This window comes from Natator depressus, chromosome 2, assembly GCF_965152275.1.
Source record: "Natator depressus isolate rNatDep1 chromosome 2, rNatDep2.hap1, whole genome shotgun sequence".
Lineage (NCBI taxonomy): Eukaryota > Metazoa > Chordata > Testudines > Cheloniidae > Natator > Natator depressus.
In genome coordinates this window covers 40117856-40138882 of record NC_134235.1, presented here as the reverse complement: position 1 = coordinate 40138882, position 21027 = coordinate 40117856, and the positions used below count along the sequence as shown (strand labels likewise).

General features: G+C 44.9%; 1 protein-coding gene across 1 annotated transcript in view; it reads left to right on the top strand.

The window, feature by feature from the left end:
* The window catches only part of LAPTM4B (lysosomal protein transmembrane 4 beta), a 116530-nt gene that overhangs the window by 93238 nt on the left and 2265 nt on the right, over positions 1–21027 (top strand). The gene's annotated exons all lie outside the window — the stretch shown is intronic.

Sequence of the window (21027 nt, the reverse complement as noted above, 5' to 3'; positions counted from 1 at the left end):
ATGATTGAAGGAGGTGTGTGTTTGTTTGTTCATTTATGTTACCATAGTGCCTAAGAAGCCTAGTCATGGCTAGGACCCCATTGTGCTAGGCACTGTACAAACAGAAGGAAAAGTTGGTCCCTGCCTCAAGGATCTTACAATCTAAGAATCACACTAAACTGTGCACATATTTCTTCTGTCCTTTATGGTCCCCGGTAGGAAATATCTATTCTATTAGATGCTCAAATGGTGTAATACTAAGGATATGTCTACACTAGACATGCTACTGTGTATAGCTGTAGTGTAGACACTTACTACAGCAATGAAAGGGGTTCTTCTGTGGTTGTAATAAATCTACCTCTCTGAGAGGTGATGGGTAGGTTACCAGAAGAAATCTTTAATTCACCTGACTCTGTCTGCACAGGGATGGAGGCCAGCTTTTTCACAATCCTGAGTGATATAGTTAAGCCAACTTAACTTTGCAGTGTAGACTAGCTGTGAGTGGTGAGCTTCCATCTATTTCTCCAGTAGCTGAATTCATTGATGAGTGAAGTAAATCCAGCTTCTTATATAACAGCCTCTAGGGGTCATAAGGAATTTCTTGAGTAACAGTACAGTTTTGTGTCCAAGGCATTTATCCGTTTCCATTAAAATGGATCAGAATTTAAGGTTAACACAAAAGTAAGAAACAAATATTTATGGGCCAGATTCAGATCTCAGCTACACTGGTGTAAATCCATTGGTTTTAATTCTAATGACCAGAATCTGACCCCCTCTTTTTTTTTTTTTTGAGATCTTGTAATTTATTCTATAAATAGTTAAATACTGCACTATTGTCCCCTTTGACTGAAATAGACTTAATCTTTCAGCTTTTCCTCAATTATTATGGGCGGTGAAAGCCTCCCCATAGTTTAGGTTGAATTTCTGTCTCCATCATAAGTCTATAATTATTAAATTATTATTGGTAGCATTATTTATTATTATCATTGTGCCTTAAAATGTTAAGTAGGCTTTGTGGAGAGAATGATGAATTCTAACCTTAATTTATAATTACCCTATTTGGACAATTTTCATTGGTTGGGGTGTGGGTTTTTTTTAGTTATTTATTTTATTTATTGCAAAGCTACAAACCTAACAATTTTGTAACATTAGAGTAGTTGATGATGGATACTTAGAACTTTAAGTGGAGCTTATTGATATTTTGTTTACTGATTGTTCATACAGCACCATAACCTGCTGAAGTGACTGGTAGCAAAACAGTTAAAGTAATATAAAGAATTTTTTGTGTATTACTGTAAATGAGGAAATGTAATGAAGTTATCCTTAAACCCCAAGTGACCCAGATGTTCTGGCTTTTATTGCTTTCCTCCAGGTGTTGTCCATCATCCTCATTCTTATTTTTCATTAATGCATAACATCCTCTGATACTTAACATCCTTGTGATATTGTAATATTGAATTATGGTTATGAATGGTTTGTCTGACTTTTCTGCCCCATGGGGAAGAGTTGCCACAACTCGTACAGGAACTAAAAAGCAGTTGGGGGGAGGGGGTGATTAAGGCCATTCACTGAAACTAAACAAGTCCAGAGAAGTTCCACCCCCTGGAGAAGTGTGCATATACTGGCTCAGGCTGGGTTTTCCAGAGACTAAGAAACAAAGAAAGGGCTTTTGGTTTAAAAGGGTGAGCTTGAACTGACTTGTGGCCACCTTTCTGATCCAGCAAAATGGACAGGACATTCTGTCTAATGGGGGTCCCAATCCCTGCGGAAGGGCTGGAAATACTTAGGTCTGCTAAGGCCCCATGAGATTGATGGCTGACTCCTGGTATGTTTAGCCCATGTTTAAATCTATTAAGTGTTGGCATTCAAGAAAAAATATAATACATTTACCTTAAGAATAAATGTGCTTGCTTAGAAAGAGCTTGTGGAAACTTGGAACTGGTGGCAGTATGCTGGTCATAGCCCTTGGAGAGAGAACAAAGCACACATGCTGGCCTTTAGGTAGATTGGCTTGTTGGAGATATCTGTGTAAGGCAGGGAGCTGTGCAGCCTTAAAACTCCCAGTCAAAACGGAAAGAGATTCAGGTCTTCACCCAAAAGAGGTGACAGCTGGAAGCCAGAAAACTTAAGCAGGTTCCCTCAGGGGATCGAGGGGTGAGGAATACAGGTGCAGTTGCCTTGAAACTGTGACAGTCCTGTCTATATTTTCCTTGTCTGTTTGTTTACCAGTTGGACACTCATTGTAATTTTACATCCTCCTCATTCTAGACCTACTAAATTTGTAAAGCTTCCTACCTTGTTCACGTCAGCGGTATGCAAGATCAGGATTTCTGAATAATCAATCTATGAAGGGAATAACCTTGTAAACTCATCATTGATACAACTCACCAGTTACAGTTTAGATAAATAACTTCTGATAATAAATTAACTCTAGTCCATGAACATGCATAACTTTTTGTGATTCATTTTGTATTAATTTTCATAAACAATAAAAAATACATAAAGCTCAACAACTTACAGATTGTATATATCATCAGATACCACACATCATAGCCTATCCAATACAATTGCAATCCAATACATAGCCTGTCCAATACAATACAGTTTGTCAAAGCTACAAGAACAGACCATACTAAATCGGACAGTATCACACAGATGTAACATGTTAGGGTGGGGTTAATAATAAAAAAGATATACACAAATAGGCAAAAAAGGGAAGGAGGGGATAGGGAAAAAGCAGAAAGGTCAGGCGGAATGCAATTCTGGCATTATTTGAGCTATCTCCCTGTTCTTTATCCAAATGTACCGAGAAACAGCATCTACATTTCTTCAAATTCATGTAATTTCTCTCTACATTGATAAGCTATTCTTTCTTTCGGTGCTAACTCAGATGGACCCAAATAGCAGTGCTCTATTCTGGGCGTATGCCTACTCCTTCATTTTTGTAAAATCATGCACTGTTAATCATTGCGGCCCTCAAGAACCAAAGTCTTCGTGGTGGCGTTAAACCCAGCATATTAGGTACGTAATCTAGGATACAATTTTCAGATGAGATTTAATTGCTGAAGCCAAATACTACAGTAACTCCTCACTTAACATTGTAGTTATGTTCCTGAAAAATGCAACTTTAAGTGAAAGGATGTTAAACAAATCCAATTTTCCTGTAAGATTTAATGTAAATGTGGGGGGTTTAGGTTCCAAGGAAAAAATTTTGGGGCTGACAAAAGGCATTATATACTGTACAGTACTGTCCTGTACTGTGGTTGGGAGGTGCCCCTGGCTTACCCCAGACAGGCACAGCCCGCTGCAGGCAAGGATGCTAGGAAGCACCTTGCGCAGCGGCAGCTTCCCCCCCACCTCCCCCAGAAGAACAGGCGCCAACTTTGCCGGGGGATGCTCCAGGCCCGCCTCTTCCCGTCCCCTCTCCGCTCCAGGCCCACCTCTGGATGAGGGGGGATTTGATAGCTGCTTTCAACTACCTGAAAGGGGGTTCCAAAGAGGATGGATCTAGACTGTTCTCAGTGGTAGCAGATGACAGAACAAGGAGTAATGGTCTCAAGTTGCAGTGGGGGAGGTTTAGGTTGGATATTAGGAAAAACTTTTTCACTAGGAGGATGGTGAAACACTGGAATGCGTTACCTAGGGAGGTGGTGGAATCTCCTTCCTTAGGTATTTTTAAGGTCAGGCTTGACAAAGCCCTGACTGGGATGATTTAGTTGGGGATTGGTCCTGCTTTGAGCAGGGGGTTGCACTAGATGACCTCCTGAGGTCCCTTCCAACCCTGATATTCTATGATTCTCTTCCCACCCGCACTCCACCTCTTCTCTGGAGCACGCCATGTCCCCCGCTCCTCTCCCTCCCTCCCAGCGCTTCCCTACCGCCAAACAGCTGTTTGGCGCCACGTAGGACTTTCTGGGAGGGAGGGGGAGGAATGGAGACGTGACCCTTCCCTGCTCCTCCCCCTCCCTCCCAGAAAGTCCTGAGTGCTGCCAAAGAGCTGTTTGGTGGCGGGGGAAGTGCTGGGAGGGCGGGGGAGGAGGTGGAGAAGAGGAACTTGTGCAATGCTCCCTTGTAAAGTCGTTGCTCTTCCACAGAATCTTACAAGCAGTGGACGGAGCAGGCAGCCAAACAACCTTATAAGGGAGCATTGCACAATTTTAAACGAGCATGTTGCCTAATGGAGCAGAGACGTAACTTCGAAACAACGTTAAGCGGGAGGACATTAAGTGAGGAGTTACTGTATTTCACTCTTGTGTCCACCTCTTTCCATAGTTGCCTGGCTGTCGGACAGACCCTACAGCAGATGTATCAGGGTTCCTTTTTCTTTATTACAGCGCCAACAAACATCAGAGGAAAAGGCCCGTCTTGCACAACCTTTGTGGCGTCCAATACATTTTGAATAGACTTTTGCTGTTTAAGGCATAGCCTGAGATCCACAGAAGCATTTTTATCATTCCATAATATGCTGTGCCATTGGGGTTCTTTTAAGTGCTATATTAACTCTCCTCCTCATATTTTCACAAAGAACTCCGGACCAATGGAGTTCCTCTTTATTAGGCATACATAGTGGACATGTGCCTGGGGAGTTTATGAAGCATTTCCAAGGTTCCAGATAGCTTTGGGGTCTCTGGACCAAATTTATATTTTAGCACAGGTTTCAGTTGTAAGCTCTGCCACTCCGCTGAGGGTGTTAGGTCATATAGTTGATTTAATGTTAGAAAAGAGACAAAGCCCTCATCCTTCACTATTGGGAAATCCATGTGATGCCGTTGCTCAGCCATTTCTTCTCCAGTTCTTCTAAATTATAGGGTTTTCACCAATTCGCAAGTCTGGGTTATCCCAGATAGGTGCTTTTGCATGGTGGTGAGGATAAAATTGTTCCCTGTTAGCTGGGATAGCCCAGAACCTTTGCACAGCCACCACTGTAGGCCCCTTATTTTTCTCCATTGGACAAAAAGAGTAACTGATCAGACCCACAGGGAGAATTGGATGCATTAATACCCATTCAGTTTCCACAGTTGCAGGGATAAAGGTGCATGCTAGAAACTATTTGAGATCTGTGACATGATAAAAACATAATAGTAATTTTGTCGGTCTGAGAGCCCAAACTGTCCCGGGGCTATAGGAGCTAGAAATTTTTCAATGATAGTCATGGGCATTGACTGGCTGATTGGCAATCCCTCAATTCAAGGTTGATCTCTACCATGGATTTACATATGGGTCCTGAGATGACTCAGGAGTCCAATCCTGGAACCACAAATCCGCCTGCAGTAGGTACAGACATTTTGTGGCAGGCCAGTGGCCCGCTGGGAGAAAGTTATTTCTTTTTCCTTCCTCCTCTCTCTCTCTCCAGCTTCGAGAGCAAGGCGCTTCTCCTTGAAGCAGGCCACTGCCTGATGGAGGATGGGGCACCATTGGGGTTGGTTGGCTCTTTCCAGCTTGTGATGTCCACATCAGTTTTCTTATGATACGCTTTCAGTGTGTCTTTGTAGCATTTCCTCTGACCACCACGGAATCTCTGACCATCGGTGAGCTAAGAGTAGAGGGCTTGTTTTGGGAGGCGAGAGACTGGCATCCATACACAATGTCCAGCCCAGTGAAGTTGGTGCATGAGAATCATTGCTTCAATGCTGGTGACATTGGCTTCAGCGAGGATGCCACACTAACACTAGCCATCTTGCCACTTGACACGAACGACCTTCTGGAGACATCGTTGGTGATACCTCTCCAAACTCTTGAGGTGCTGTCGATAGGTTATTCAGGTTTCGCATCCATAGAGAAGTATAGGAACAACAATTGTCTTATAGACCTGGATCTTGGTGTCCTGCCATAGGTCAAGGTCTGTGAAAATGCGTCAGAACAATTTCCCAAAGGAAGCACTTGCACACTAGATTCTGTGCTGGATCTCACTTTCAGTTTTTGCATTGTGAGAAGGTGGGCTACCGAGGTGGCAAAAGTGCTCAACTGTCTCAAAAGTTTGACCCTTGATGGTGATTTGTGGTGGGTCATGTGCAAGGCCTGAGACAGGTTGATAGAGCACTTTAGTCTTCTCAATATTGAGTGAGAGTCCTAGGTTTTGGTAAGCTTGTGCAAGAAAATCCAGTATGGACTGAAGGTCATTCTTAGTGTGCGCTAGGATGACACAATCATCAGCATACTGAAGATCAGTAATGTATGCCATGAAAACTTGGGACTTCAAGCGGAGACACTGAAGATTAAAGAGCCACCCATCCATTCTATATTATACCCTTGGGATGGTATAAAACTGCACTGAGATTCTGGCAATATTTATTCAACAAGGGGAAGGTAATCGGTTTAAGAGGATACAGGCAAGAATTTTCCCTGCTGTAGATAAAAAGGCAATGCTTTGATAGTTTTCACGCTCCAGCTTATCTCCTTTCTTAATGATTGTAACAATGTTAGCGTTTCTCAAGTCTTCTGGAATCTTCTCATTATACCAGATATGAAGAAAAGTTTGTGGAGCTTCCCTACCAGTTCTTCACCTCCAAACTTGTAGACTTCAGCTAGTATGCCATCTGGCCCTGCTGCCTTGTTCTTAGTTTGCATAATGGCTCATGTTACTTTTTCGAGGGTGTGGAGGTCAGCAAGAGATTCTCTTTCATGTCATTGAGGTATAGATTTGATAGTGGCATCAGAGATGGTTGCCTCACAGTTCAGGAGTAACTCAAAATGCTCCTTCCATCTGGCTTTGATGGTTTCACTGTCCTTAAAATATGTTGACCCGTCTTGGGCTCGGAGTGGTGTGGGTCCATGGGAGCATGGGCCATAAATGGCCCTTATTGCCTGAAAGAAGCTCCTCATGTCGTGTTTATCAGCATAAAGCTCAATCTCCTTGGCCTTTTTTCGTCATCACTTATTTTTGATGTCACAGATTTTTCTTTGGGCTTCAGCCTTGAGTTGCTTGTAAGACTCTTTTTTTTTCTGCTGGTGTGATATGTCGTTTTGCCACATGCAATGAGCTTTCCTTTTCTGGGCAAGCAGGCCCTGAATCTCTGCATCATTCTCATCAAACCAATCTTGGTGATGGTGGGTGACATAGCTGGTGGACTCGGCACATGCCAAGAGAATGGCAGTCTTTAATCCCTTCCAGAGATTTTCATTATCATCACCAGCTGTAGGCATAGCAGCAAACTTCTCTTGGAGACGCTGCTGAAGTTTCTCCCAAGTCACGATATCTTCAAGGGACTTGACACTGAATTTCTTTTGTACTGATTTTGCCTTCTTGCAGTGCCTTGAGGTGATCTGCAAATTCATGATTGATCTAACAAGGCAATGGTCTGTCCAACAGTCATCAGTTCCATGCGTGGCCCTCGTGATGCGGACATCTTTCTGATCTCGAGCTCTAACAATAACGTAGTCCTGAAGGTGTCAATGCCTGGAGCGAGGATGTCTCCAGGTGGTCTTATACTTTTCACTTTGTCTAAAGAGGGTGTTTGTGATGACCAGGCCATGTTCTACGCATTTGCTCAGGAGGAGGATGCTGTTGGAGTTAGCCTTTCCTACTCCTTTTCCGATAGCGTCGTTCCAGAGATCTGACTCCCGCCCGACGCTAGCGTTAAAATCTCCGAGGAGAATGATCTTGTCCTCGTTGGGAATGTTGGTCAAGACTCTCAAGATCTATATAGAATTGTTCCTTGATATCCTCGGTAGAATCAAGGGTTGGGCATATGCACTGACAGCAGCAGACTGGTTGTTGCTGAGCTCAAGACGAAGAGTCATAAGATGTTCATTGATTCCGACAGGAAATTCTGTAAGCTGACTGACAAACGTATTCCTATTTGCAAAACCGACACAATGAATGCTCCTGTCCTCTGCAGATTTTCCTTTCCAGAAAAAGGTGTAGTCTCCACCTTCTTCTCTCAGTTGACCTTCATCTGGGCACCTTGTCTCACTGAGGGAAGCGACGTCGATGTTATATCTCAAGTTCTCTGGTGATGATAGCAGTTCTTCTTTGCGGCCATACATTATCTATGTTATCCATCAGGGTGCGAACATTCCATGTAGCAAAATTCACTATCTTTGTGTAGCTTCGACCGCAGGCAGAGTGATCCCAGTGGACACAGTAATCCAGCGAGGAGTGTATGAGACAGCCTAGGTTTAGGGCACCTTTTCTAGCCCTTTCCCCATGCAGGGTGAGAAAAGGGGATCCTAAAGAGTCGGTCGCAATAGTAGCTGTGAATTGCACCTCTGTCTCAGTCTAGGTGTCAGGCGACCATCTAATTACCTACTACAGTCTGCTGCTGTGACTTCTGGTTTGGGGGTAGCCGCAACACGTCCATGTTGGGGGTGACAATACAGTTGCATGCGTGGCTGGCTAGCGTTTTCCCATCCTCACTAGGTGGGCGGTGCTTGCTTTGAACAAAAGGGCATCGTCTGCATACAACAGTAATTTGTACTCCATGGAACCACGTTGTATGTCTCGGATACCTGAATGACCCCTTTTAGCTATTGCCAGAGCTCATGAGCCAAACCAAAAAGTAATGGAGACAGCGAGCTCCTTTCCCGAGTACCCCCGAAGAAGCTGAACATATTTGAGGTCACATTGGTGGCTGTGATTGAAGAGATTGGGTGAGAATGTAATAGTTAGATCCAGGAACTAAATAAGGGTACAAATCCAGATTTGTATAGGATATAAAATGTATATCTCCAACCCACTCTATCAAAAGCCTTTCCTGTATCTAAGGCTAATATTTTCTGTGCCTCAGGGTCATTATATTTCACTGCTGTAATATCGGTAAGTTGTCAAAGGTTATCAGAGCCATGACGGCGTCTGACAAACCCAATGTGGTTTGAGTGTATGATAGAACCCAAAACATTCTCCAATTTCATTGCCAGAATTTTTGCTAGTATTTTGACTTCACTGTTAATAAGTGTAATTGGCCTGGAATTGGACCACAGTGTGGCATTTCTTCCTGGTTTAGAAATAACTGTTATTAAGGGTATGTCTGCACTACGAAATTAGGTTGAATTTATAGAATTAAGAAAGCTTTTTTTATACAGTCGATTGTGTGCGTCCCCACATAAATGCTCTAAGTGCATTTAGTCGGGGGCGTGCGTCCACAGTACCCAGGCAACCGTCGACTTCCGGAGCGTTGCACTGTGGGTAGCTATCCCACAGTTCCCGCAGTCTCCACCACCCATTTTAATTCTGGGTTGAAATCCCAGTGCCTGATGGGGCAAAAACATTGTTGCGGGTGGTTCTGGGTACATATCAGGCCCCCCCCTTCCCTCCCTCCGTGAAAGCAACAGCAGACAATTGTTTCACGCCTTTTTTCCTGGGTTACCCGTGCAGATGCCATGCCATGGCAAGCATGGAGCCTGCTCAGCTCACTGTCACCGTATGTCTCCTGGGTGCTGGCAGACGCGGTACTGCATTGCTACAAAGCCGCAGCTCATTGCCTTTTGGCAGCAGATAGTACTTTGACTGGTAGCCATTATCGTCGTACTCCTGGGTGCTCTTTTAGCCGACCTCGGTGAGGTCGGTCAGGCGTGTCTGGGCAGACGTGGGAGTGACTCAACCAGGTTTTCCCTTTTTAAGTTTCATCTCATGGAGATTCAGTCCTGCTGGCAGTCGTGCTGCACCATCTTCTGGTGAGCAGCCAGGAGACGACGATGGCTAGCAGTCGGACTGCACCGTCTGCTGCCAGCCTAAGATGTATAAAGATAGATTAAGTGGATCAAAACAAGAAATAGACCAGATTTGTTTTGTATTCATTTTCTCCCCCCCTCCCTCCCTCCGTGAAATCAATGGCCTGCTAAACACAGGGTTTTGAGTTCTCTCCTTGAGGGGGCCATTCTGTTTTTCCTTGATGCAAAGCCACCCCGTTCGTTGATTTTTAATTCCCTGTAAGCCAACCCTGTAAGCCAGGTTGCCAGTCGCTGCTCCCTCCATCAGAGCAACGGCAGACAATCGTTTTGCGCCTTTTTTCAGCGCAGATGCCATAGCACTGGGAACATGGAGCCCGCTCAGATCACCGCGGCAATTATGAGCACTATAAACACCGCACGCATTATCCAGCAGGATATGCAGAACCATAACCTGCAACAAAAGCGAAACCAGGCAAGGAGGCAACTGCAGCACAGTGACGAGAGTGATGAGGACAAGGACATAGACTTCTCACAAAGTACGGGCCCCTGCAATGTGCACATCATGGTGTCAATTGGGCAGGTTCATGGCGTGGAATGCCGATTCTGGGCCGGGGAAACAAGCACAGACTGGTGGGACTGCATAGTGTTGCAGGTCTGGGACAATTCCCAGTGCTTGCGAAACTTTCGCATGCGTAAGGGCACTTTCATGGAACTTTGACTTGCTTTCCCCTGCCCTGAAGTGCAGGAATACCAAGATAAGAGCAGCCCTCACAGTTGAGAAGTGAGTGGCGATAGCCCTATGGAAGCGTGCAATGCCAGACAGCTACCGGTCAGTCGGGAATCAATTTGGAGTGGGCAAATCTACTGTGGGGGCTGCTGTGATCCAAGTAGCCAGTGCAATCACTGAGCTGCTGCTATCAAGTGACTCTGGGATATGTGCAGGTCATAGTGGATGGCTTGCTGCAATGGGATTCCCTAACTGTGTTGGGGCTATAGACAGAACCCATATCTCTATCTTGGCACCGGAGCACCAAGGCAGCGAGTACCTAAACCGCAAAGGGGTACTTTTCAGTGGTGCTGAAAGCACTGGTGGATCACAACGGACGTTTCACCAACATCGAGGGATGGCCGGGAAAGGTACATGACGCTCACATCATCAGGAACTCTGGTCTATTTCAACAGCTGCAGGAAAGGTCTTACTTTCCAGACCAGAAAATAACCATTGGGGATGTTGAAATGCCTATAGTTATCCTTGTGGACCCAGCCTACCCCTTAATGCCATGGCTCATGAAGCCATACACAGGCAGCCTGGACAGTGGTCAGGAGCTGTTCAACTATAGGCTGAGCAAGTGCAGAATGGTGGTAGAATGTGCATTTGGGCATCTAAAGCACGCTGGCGCAGTTTACTGAGTCGTTTAGACCTCAGCAAAACCAATATTCCCATTGTTACTGCTTGCTGTGCACTCCACAATATCTGTGAGAGTAAGGGGGAGATGTGTATGGCGGGGTGGGAGGTTGAGGCAAATCGCCTGGCCGCTGATTACGCGCAGCCAGACACCAGAGCGGTTAGAAGAGTACAGGAGGGCGCGCTGCGCATCAGAGAAGCTTTGAAAACCAGTGTCATGACTGGCCAGGCTACAGTGTGAAAGTTGTTTGTTTCTCCTTGATGGAACAACCCCGCCCCCCGGTTCACTCTACTTTCCTGTAAGCTAAGCACCCTCCCCTCCCCTGTTCGATCACCACTTGCAGAGGCAATAAAGTCATTGTCTCTTCACATTCATGCATTCTTTATTTATTCATCACACAAATAAGGGGATAACTGCCAAGGTAGCCCAGGAGGGGTGGTGGAGGAGGGAAGCACCAGGTGGGGTGGTGGAGGGGGAAGGACAAGGCCACACAGCACTTTAAAACTTATTGAATGCCAGCCTTCTGTTGCTTGGGCAATCCTCTGGGGTGGAGTGGCTGGATGGCCAGAGGCCCCCCCCACCGCGTTCTTGGGCATCTGGGTGAGGAGGCTATGGAACTTTGGGAGGAGGGTGGTTGGTTACACAGGGGCTTTAGCGGTGGTCTGTGGTCCTGCTGCCTTTCCTGTAGCTCAACCATATGCTGGAGCATATGAGTTTGATCCTCCAGCAGCCTCAGCATTGACTCCTGCCTTCTTTTATCAAGCTGACGCCACCTACCATCTTCAGCCCCCCACCTCTCCTCGCGTTCATATTGTGCTTTCCTGCAATCTGAGATTGTCTGCCTCCACGTATTTTGCTGTGCTCTGTCAGTGTGGGAGGACAGCATGAAGTCAGAGAACATTCCATTGCGAGTGCGTTTTTTTTGCCTTCTAATCTTCGCTAGCCTCTGGGAAGGAGAAACATTTTATAGAACACTCTTTCACGGTAAACCTTGCTGTTAACATTACATAGGACGTGCTTTCATTACAAGATCGCATTTTGCCTCTTATTGAGGGTATGCCGGTTTCGTGTGAGAGATCACTCACGTAGAGCCAGGCAACAGAATTCGGCTTGCAGGCAGCCATGGTAAGCCACAGTCTTTTGGCTTCTTTAACCTTCATAACATGTGGGAATGGTTTCAAACAGCAGCGCCCTCATTACCCATACCAAGCACCCATTGGGTTTGCCATTTAAAATGGGTTGGCAATTTAAAAGGAGGGGCTGTGGTTTCCGAGTTAACGTGCAGCAGAAACCCAACTAACCCCCCCACACACACACACACACACACAATTCTCTGGGATGATGGCTTCACCTCTCCCCCACCGTGTAGCTAACAGTGGGGAGGATTTCTTTTCCGCCACAGGCAAACAGCCCAGCAGGAATGGGCACCTCTGAATGTCCCCTTAATAAAATTCCCCTATTTCAATCAGGTGACCCTGAATGATATCACTCTCCTGAGGGTAACACAGAGAGATAAAGAATGGATGTTGTTTGAATGCTAGCAAACACTGGGACCATACACTGCAATGCTTTGTTGCCTTCAGGGTCCGGGAGCCCGCCTTGGGTGAGTTTGGGGGGTACTGGCTCCAGGTCCAGGGTGATAAACAGATCCTGGCTGTTGGGGAAACCAGTTTCTCAGCTTCCTTGCTGTGAGCTATCTACAACTTCCTCATCATCATCTTCCTCGCCCCCAAAACCCGCTTCCGTGTTGCCTCCCACTCCTTGGACGGAGTCAAAGCACAGGGTTGGGGTAGTGGTGGCTGCACCCCCTAGAATGGCATGTAGCTGATCATAGAAGCGGCATGTCTGGGGCTCTGAACCGGAGTGGCCATTTGCCTCTCCGGTTTTTTGGTGGCTTGCCTGAGCTACTTTAATTTTCACGCGGCAGTGCTGCGGGTCCCTGTTATAGCCTCTGTCCTTCATGCCATTGGAGATTTTTTTTCAAGTATTTTGGCATTTCATCTTTTCAAACGGAGTTCTGCCAGCACGGATTCGTCTCCCCTATATAGCGATCAGATCCCGTACCTCCCTTTCGGTCCATGCTGGAGCTCTTCGGCGATTCTGAGACTGCTTGGTTTCCTGTGTTGATGGGCTCTGCATGGTGACCTGTGCAGGTGAGCTTGCCACGCTGGCCAAACAGGAAATGAGATTCAAAAGTTCATGAGCCTTTTCCTGTCTACCTGGCCAGTGCATCTGAGTTGAGAGTGCTGTCCAGAGCGGTCACAATGGAGCACTCGGGGATAGTTCCCGGAGGCCAATACCGTCAAATTGCGTCCATGCTACCCCAAATTCGACCCGGCAAGGCCGATTTCAGCGCTAATCCCCTCGTCGGGGGTGGAGTAAAGAAATCAATTTTAAGAGCCCTTTAAGTTGGGGGAAAAAAGGGCTTCGTCGTGCGGACGGGTGCATGGTTAAATTGAGGTAACGCTGCTAAATTCTACCTAAACTCGTAGTGTAGACCGGGCCTAAGGCCTGGGAGGACTGCCTTCTAGGAGTGACTTATGAAACATTTTAAGCATCTTTTCAGACAGGAGGTCAAGGAACGTCTATTGAATTTGGCAGGGAAGCCATCTGTTCCGGGGGACCTTCCCAACTTTTATATTCTTAATCGCCTCAGTTAACTCATCCTCCATTAGGGGCACATTAAGGTTTCTACTCTTGACTGCAGTACGTGGTAATGTAATATTTTTGAAAAATTAATACAAAGCGTCCATGCAGGGGTTTGTGTCCCATTCAGGGCTGGCTTTACCACGAGGCGAACTGAGGCGGCTGCCTCAGCTGCCAGGAGGTGGAGGCGCCACTGGGACCCAGAGAGTAGAAAATTGTGTCTGCTGCTGTTGCATATGTATTCTCTCTGCTCTAGATGCACAGAGATGGTGGAGTGCTGGGCTGGAGGAAGGAGGGCACAAGAGACATGGCAGGCAGGCAGGAGAAAAGGTAAGAGGGAATAACAGAAAGCAGCAGGAGCTGCAGGGAGAGATATGAGGAGGAGCAGCTTCTTATGTACCTCTCTAGCACCCCCAGGAGCCTGGACTGATTAACACCAGCTTCTCAGGGAGCTTCCTATTTCCTGCTGCTTCCCTGAACCCACTTGAGGAGAACAGGCAGTCAACTGAAGTAGTAGAAGCCAGTTAGGCCCTTAAGATGCTGATATCTTCCCTCACTCAGGCCCTGCTACCAGCCTGCTTATTTGTCCCCCTCAATTGAGTGTTGAGAGCTACTATAGATGGCACAGAACAGCAGTCATGAGTGAAAGAAGAAAACGCCCCTCTGGGGCAGCATTCAGAAAAAGCAAGCAAGCAAAGGAAGCTTTTCTATCTAAGCAGGAAGGAGCTCTCCTGTGATACATAGACATAAATGTTCATGGTGAGCCTTCCGACCCCAGTGAGGATGTGAGTGGTGAGGAGATGCCTGATCTTCCAGTTAGTCAGAGTGCAGGTGACCTGGCAGCTACTGCGGCATCCGTATCTCCATCTCGGATGGATGTAACCATGCACATTCCTGAAGAAAAGTGTAGATCAGAGAAGAGCGTGGTGGAGGCGCAAGAAACAGCTGCTGCTGAGTTTAGTTCCTTAAGTCTAGATGATCCAGGACTGTGGACCCACTTGAGCAGTAGCCTGAGGGATTTCCTTGTGCTGCATGGGCGACAGCAAGTGGAAAAACTTCATGTTCCCCAAAGACAATGAAAATAGAAGTTTCCATCCAACACATTACTGGCGTGAAATCCCCAATGGTGACGAAGTGGAGAGGCCATGGCTTATGTACTCAAAAACCCAGAATGCTGCATACTGTTTTTGTTGCAAACTCTTCCAGTCTAATGTTCCAGCCATATTGGGTTCTACAGGAACAAAGGACTGGAAAAATCTGGCTAGAAATCTGGCATGCCTTGAGAAGGCAGCAAATCACCAGAGAGCATTCCATAGTTGGAAAGAGCTTGAGATGAGACTAAGGTTAAAGGCCACCATAGATGATCAGCATCAACAGAAGATTGCATCAGAGTCTCTTTACTGGCAAAATGTTCCGAAAAGGCTCATTGCCATTGTGAGAATGCTTGCTACCCAAAACCTAGCACTGCATGGCACTTCAGATCAGCCGTATGTGCCAAACAATGGAATCTTCCTTAAAATTGTGCAACTGATGGCTGAGTCTGATGCTGTACTCCAGGAGCATCTAAGAGTCACCACCCAAGAAATGTACACACACCACTACCTTGGAAAAACAATTCAAAATGAGATCATACAGTTACTGGCAACAAAAGTCAAACAGAAGTTTGTGGCAGATCTGAAGTCAGCAAGATATTACTCTGTTGTTCTGGACTGCACACAAATGACTTTAATGGTGCATTTTGTAACAACAACAGAACCAAGTGAAAATGTCCCTTCAGTGGTGACTGTCAGAGCATTTTCTAGAATTTATTGACATTGATGATACTACAGGAGCTGGTATGACAAATATGCTTCTTAAAAAGCTGTAAGACACGGGAATTGCAATAGCTGACATGAGAGGTCAGGGCTACAATAATGGTGCCAACATGAGAGGAAAGAACAGAGGAGTGCAGACACGGATCCAAGAGTTAAACCCTTGAGCTTTTTTTGTCCCATGCAGTTCTCATTCATTGAACTTGATGGTCAGTGATGCAGCATCAGCTTCTAGAGAGGCTGCTGAATTTTTTAATGTAATTCAAAGCATCTATGTATTTTTTTCTGCATTAACTCATCGATGGCAAATTTTGAAACAACATCTGGGAACATCCTCTCTGACACTGAAACCACTGAGTGCCACACGATGGGAAGGTCGAGTGGAGGCGATAAAGCCTATCAAACACCAAGTTGGGAAGATAGATGTTGCCATTGTGGAGGATAATGCTATGACAGGAACTGTTCGTGGGAGAACAGTGGCAGAGGGAAATGGAATCACCAGAAACATACATAACTTCAAATTTCTGTGTGGCTTAGTGTTGTGGCATGACATACTGTTTGAAATGTTGTAAGCAAGAGACTCCAAGGTGTTGACCTTGATATATCTGGAGCAATGGAACAACTGGACAAAGCAAAGTCATACCTACAGTCTTACCTGTCAGATGAGGGATTTCAAAACGTTCTGAAGAGTGCACAGAAGTTGGCAGAGGAACTTCATACTGAAGCTATTTTCCCACCCATTCAAGACTACAAGAGTCACCGAAGAAGTAGATGACAGTTTGATTACGAGGCATGGGATAATCCCATAAGAGACCCCAAACAACAATTCAAAATTGAATTCTTTAACCAGGTGCTAGATTGTGCAATACAGTCAGTTGACCATTTCATGCAGCTCAAGGAACACAGCAGTATATTTGGTATGTTGTATGATATTCCAAAACTCCTCACGATATCCGAAGAAGACCTAAACTAGAGACAATGCAGGGCACTAGAGACAGTGACACATGATGACATGCGCGATATTGATGCGAGTGATTTAGGTGATGAACTGAAAGCCCTCTCAAGATACATTTCAGCAGGATCAACTCCAAAGGCTCTTCTGGAATATATGTGCACAAATAAGATGACCACCCTCTTTCCAAATGCTTTTGTTGCTCTCCGCATACTTCTAACACTTCCTGTAACAGTTGCCAGTGGAGAATGCAGCTACTCCAAGTTAATAAAAACACATCTACGCTCCACAATGACACAGGAGAGGCTGGTTGGCCTTGCAACCATCTCAATAGAGCATGAGCTGGCCCAGACTGTGGACCTTCAGGAAGCAGTTCAAATCTTTGTAACCAAGAAGGCACGGAAAGCACCACTTTGATTATTCAAACAGATGAAAAATGCCAGTGTTTACTATGCAGACAAGAAAAGTTACATTTGCTGTTCAGGCATTTGAAAGTTAAGTGTTACTTAAAATTTGTGAACAGGCATTTTAAGTTGTTAGTTCTCCTTTATTGGGGTAGGTAGCAGAGCAGTACCATGAGAGGAGTAGAACAGGAAGAAGGCAGAATTGAGACCTTTCAAAGTTTTGGCTCAAGCAAGGGGGCATTGGAGCATCATTTGAGCTCCCCGCCTCAGGTACCAAAATGTTGTGGGCTGGCCCTGGTCCTATTGGTACAGATCTTTTATATAAATTAAAGAACTCTTTATTAATATCTTTAGGTGATATACATAATTTACCATGTTGATCACAGATGGCCACGACTCTATATGCAGAGGTCTTTTGTCTTAGGTGCTATGCCAGCAACTTGTCAGCTTTTTCACCCAATTCAGAAATCCTGCCTAAATCAAAATAGGGCAAATTCAGCCTGTGCCCCCAGTGCAGCTTATTGAGTATATATCTCAAATTAATTAGGGATCGCAGCAAATATGGAGATGGGGCTGTTGCACAATACAAATAAAGCTTTTTACTTTTTTCTCAAGGGCTGTCATATTTTCTTCACATTCCCTTTTCTTGGCAAACATGAAACTTCTAATTGCACCCCTCAAATAGATTTTGAGTGTCTCCCACAATGGCCTGCTAGAAGATGTTGCAGTTAATTTGTCTCCAGGAACATGTCAAATTTATTTTTCAAAAAAAGTTTTGAAATGAAGATCTAATAAAAGTGAAGAATTAAATCTACATCTGCCTGGCTGTTTCTCACCCGTCTCTTGCTGTTTGAAGAATCATGGGGCATGATCAGAGAATGCAATTGTATTAATTGAGGAGTCAAGTACAGAATTTACCAAGTTTTTGGAGATCAAAAAAAGAAATCTATTTGGGAATAGGACCCATTTTGTGGAAAGAAGTATGAATAGTGCCTACCCGCTGGAAGTATAAAACACTAGGTTTCACATAATCCCAGATCTTTAATTTGCAACTCCAAAGCCGTTCTAATTTTGGTTGACTTATGACCCTGGGGCTGAGATTTGTCCACAAAGGGATCGAGCACCTTATTAAAATCCCCAACAATCGCACTAGGGATTTGGGGTTCTCCGTATAACTTAGTAAAAAACCTATGAAAGGTTTCAGGAGCATCAAGGTTAGGCCCATACATATTAGCAATGATTAGTTAGATCATTTATGGTGACTTTACATGCATAACTTTTTGCATGCAGTTAAGTTCCAGAGGAGCCTTAAGACTATAGCCTCCCCACTTGTGGAACCTTAGGAGACTCTTTGGGGGCTCCCAAACCTACACACCCTGCAAACCTTAAAAGGATCTAGTCAGCAGCACTAGAGGCTAGTTGAGGATTCCTCCAAATAGGATCATTGTGGGTGACCTCCTGGGGCAGGGAAGGCCTCCTAAAACTCTTCGGGGATTTCTCAGTTCCTGCATAAGACGGGGGTCCACAGGGTTGAATTGCATAAGAGCATAGGGCTTGGGCAACAGCATAACTGGGAGGCCTTTCTTCCTTTCTGCTTATTTGATTCCATGCAGGACATTGCATCACTATATCTTTCGCCCTTGTGATTGAGAGCCGCATTGCAAATGACAGCATTTTGAGACTTAGCCAGTATGAGAACAAACACAATACAAAAGCAAGGCTAATACATCATAAAAATGTCCTGGGTTCACTTCTGGTTTCAGTTGTAGTTTAGTTTTAATTACTTTTAATTAATTACGACTAATAATAATTCGTAATATACTAGTAAATGTTCTGTAGTATAATTGGGGAAATAATGACATCTTTAGAAATAGGAGACCTCCCTATAGAATCTGCTATTAAAACTTTGTTGAGAGGTCTGAAGAGACCACCAGGTTTTGAGTGAATTATGGTTTGTGGTTTAGTGGTTATATTATACTAAGACATAAATCTGACTTTATCATAACATTTATCTAATGTCCTATTTGTTGTATATCATTTCAGTACACATGTATTCCACTATATTTAGCTGTACATTTTAAAGCAGACATAAAATATTAAATGCTTTTTTGATTAATGCAAAGCTTTTGAGAACTTGTGCTTGTTTGGAATGGTATATGGGATATTGCACTCACAAGCACAGACCCATGGCGTTGTTAACCCTGGAGTCATGTCCTTGTCAAATGTGTTAGAATTTTAAAGCACTCTGAGTCTCTTTTAGATGCAGGACTGAAAATCCTACTGTGTCTGTGTTCTAATTCAACAAATGTGCATAGAAGCACACACAGATATAGAAGTGTGTAAGCTCGCATATGTATAATATTGTAACCCTTCTGCCAGGTGGAGCCAGCAGCAACCAGGGCCAGGTTCAATATCTAGGGGTTCCTTTCCATCGATACAACACAGAACCGGCTCTAGCCCCCACCCAGTAACCTGGGAAAATTACACACCACCCCCGGGCACCTCTGAGAGGCAATATTTCCCCACTCGCAAGCATAGAGTCTGAGTGTAGAAAAGAAACTTTTAATAAAAGGAGGGAACTAACTTGGAGTTAATTTGGGAAAACACTGCAAACAGGGTTGATAAACATAAACTATGGGTAAAAGACTCACCTCCGAAGTAGGATGGTCAATGCCCTTTTCTCCTCAGGTTCTTAAGTCCAGCGACCCAAAAGTCCCTTTCACATGCCCGATACTTCTCTGTTGTTGTCCTTGGTCGGTGCAGACCCAGAGTTCAGAGGTGCATCTGCAGAGTTCACCACCCACCCTGGGTGGAGAGTAAAGAGGTATCTTATTCACTCTGCTGGCCCCTCACCAGCCACCTGCTCACCGCTTTCATCGCGCCTCTCTGGTGCCGCCCTGCTGGCTGTCAGTCACCTTCTGCTTCTCTTCTGTGACCTCTGCACATCAGTCTCTCAGTGATTTTCTGCCCTTTTGCAGGCTGGGCAGAAACACTGCCTCATCTCAAGTGATTTCAGCTCTCAGTGATCGTAGCTCTTAGCAGGCAAGGCAGAAACACAGTCCTACTACAACTGGTTTCAGCTCTGATCAAGCAATTAAAATAACAAGAGGCTCCTAATGAAGCCTATTTAGCCCTGTTCTTCAGACAGTGGGGAAGAACAGTTTAAGCCAGTCTAGAGAGGCGGGGAGGGGGGGCATGTAGCCTCCTGACTAGAACTCCTGTTCCCCCCCACCCTTACTTTCACAGGGCTCTGACATTCAAGCCCCTGGTTAATGACATTCTTTCAACTGAGGGTGCACACCCCCCCCCTCATTTGGGACAGGGTAAGCACAGTCCTACGCTCCTGTATTGTTATAATAATTACAACATTGGTAACCGTATTTCACTATCCCTGCATTCAGTACTAAGGTCATTAGTACCCAACACTAGCCAAAGTTTATCCTTTGACACAGCTATAAATGATGAATATGTAAACAGAGCAGGAGCAACCTGTATTTACAGAAACACACCCGTAGTCTCTTCCCCTCCCAGCTATCTGTCGGGGAAGCGTTCATTTAGACCCTGATTACATCATGAATCATTCTTGGAATTGTTCTGTGAAGGTCTGGTTCAAAGTTTATTGAAGTCAGTGAAGAGACCCATTGATTTCAGTGTGCTTTTGATCAGGTCCTAAATGGAAAAGAACACTTGTTTCTCTTTAGGAAAGCAAGTTATTGACTTCCTTAAGAATAAGGGTGAAATTCTGGCCCCGTTGAAGCCAATGGCAAAACTCTCATTGACTTCCGTGTGGTCAGGATGTCCCCTTACGTGTATTTAGTTGTTCAGCTTTACATTTCAAGATCAGATCATAACTGAGAGGTCATGTGGGCAACATCTGGGAATTACACCATGGTCTCAATCTACATCCAATAACTCTGTAAATGGACCAAACACAATATCCATATACTGGTATATTTTAGGAAATATGCAGACATTTCTCATTTAAGTATTATTATTTTCTCTCTAGTCTGGCTATCTCCAAAGCAGTAGAGCACTTTGAAGTTTTACTGTACAGCTACTATATAATCAATCACGGATCCTGTGCAAATTTAGTCAGTAAATTAATGGTCAAAATCATCTTCTGGGGCTGTCATGTTTAGGGTTGTGATTAGAGATTGTAAGAAATTACAAGAAATTCAGTTGCTCTTCATAATGGAAACACACAATAAAATTGCAATGAC